Raw genomic sequence first — 1,809 nt, 5'->3', positions numbered from 1 at the left:
CTGTCTGAGCATGGTGGTTTCTGCCCAAGGCCACAACAGGCGATGAGGGAAGAGGAAGCTTTGGAAGCAGTGACTATGGGCACACTCCTCTGGAGTCTGCCCACACATCCCTGTTTCTCTCCTCCTTAGCCCCCCAGGATGAAGCCTCACCTCATCTTCCCTGCTCTTCCATCCCTAAAACAGTGTCGTTCTAGATTTCCCAGTAGTGACTCAGGAGCCAAAGGGCAAGATTTTTAGTGGGAGGTGCTAGGCCTGGCAGAGAAGGCAATGGCACCCCACTCCAGTACTCTTGTCTGGAAAATCCCATGGATGGAGTAGGCTGGTGGGCTGCAGTCCATGGGGTCGCTAAGAGTCGGGTACGACTGAGTGACTTCACTTTCACTTTTCACTTTCATGCATCGGAGAAGGAAGTGGCAACCCACTCCAGTGTTCTTGCCTGGAGAATCCCAGGGACTGGGGATCCTGGTGGGCTGCCAGGGGTTGCACAGAGTCGGACACAACCGAAACGACTTAGCAGCAGCAGCAGCAGCAGCAGCAGCAACAGCTGGGCCTGGCAGCCCATAGGCACCTGATTTTCTGTCCTGATCCCATGACTCTTTAGCCATGTGATTTGGGGTAGTTACCTGATCTCTCTTGGCATCAAGCTACTATGAAACAAAGATAGTATCGCCACACACGCAGATGGGAAGACTGAAGAATTGTAGATAAGGGGCCTGGTGGACCACATGGGATACAGCAGATGCTCAATAAGTTAGTGATGAAGGCAGCAAGAGCCTCTCCTTGCTGCCTCCCCGACATTCCCCACCATGCCCACTCAGACCTCACTGGGCCATTTGCGCCTTGGATTTTTGATGCTGATATCTGGTTTCTGGCGGGGCTTCCCATGTGATGCTAGTGGTAAAGAACCTGTCTGCCAAAAGAGGATACATAGAGATGCTGGTTGGATGCCTGGATCAGGAAGATCCCCTGCAGGAGGGCAAGGCAACCCACTCCAGTATTCTTGCCTGGAGAACCCCATGGATGGAGGGGTCGCAGAGTCCAACACGATGGAAGTGACAGCACGCACACAAGGTGAGATCAGGGCAGAGAAGACCCGGGAAGGATTGGTAGGCTGCTCAAAAGACTTCCTCCATAAGGGTTGATGGTGCGGTTTTCAGTGAGGCAGATGAGAAGGAGCATGCTTGGAAGGGAGACAAGGGGAATTTCTGGAGCAAATGGTAGGGGAAAGGAAGCGAGAGGAACATGTGGAAAGAGGAACACACTGGAAAACCAGCCTTGCCTGTGAATATGAATATCTCTTATAAATAGAGAATAAAGTAAGATAGTGCTTACTATACGCCAAAGATTATTCTAGGTGCTTTACATATGATAACTCATGTAAACCTCCCAGCAACCTGTGAGTTATGCACAATATTATCATCTCCATTTTACATATGAGTGAACTAAGGTGAAGAGTATTTAAATAACTTGTTTAAGTACCCCAGCTGGTAAGTGATGGGGCAAATATTGTTACTGTTCCCTATCTGCCCTCCAGATTCCGTCCCAGATGTGTCTAGTGGCCCATGCCAACCTGGAACTGTGCAGGGAAGGGAATTTGGAGAAGTATAGTTCCCAGGTACCTCAGTAGTAAAGAATCTGTCTGCCAGTGCCGGAGATGCAGGTTCAATCCCTGGGTTGGGAAGATCCCCTAGAGGAGGAAATGCCAACCTGCTCCTGTATTCTTGCTGGGAAATCCCATGGACAGAGGAGACTGGAGTCCTGAAGAATCAGACATGACTGAACATGCATGCAGCAGCAGCAGTCCCAGTG

The sequence above is a fragment of the Ovis canadensis genome, chromosome 4 (genome assembly GCF_042477335.2).
Source record: "Ovis canadensis isolate MfBH-ARS-UI-01 breed Bighorn chromosome 4, ARS-UI_OviCan_v2, whole genome shotgun sequence".
In the NCBI taxonomy this organism is placed as follows: Eukaryota; Metazoa; Chordata; class Mammalia; order Artiodactyla; family Bovidae; genus Ovis; species Ovis canadensis.
The sequence above is the reverse complement of the archived record's forward strand: the minus strand, read 5'-3'. Positions refer to the sequence as shown.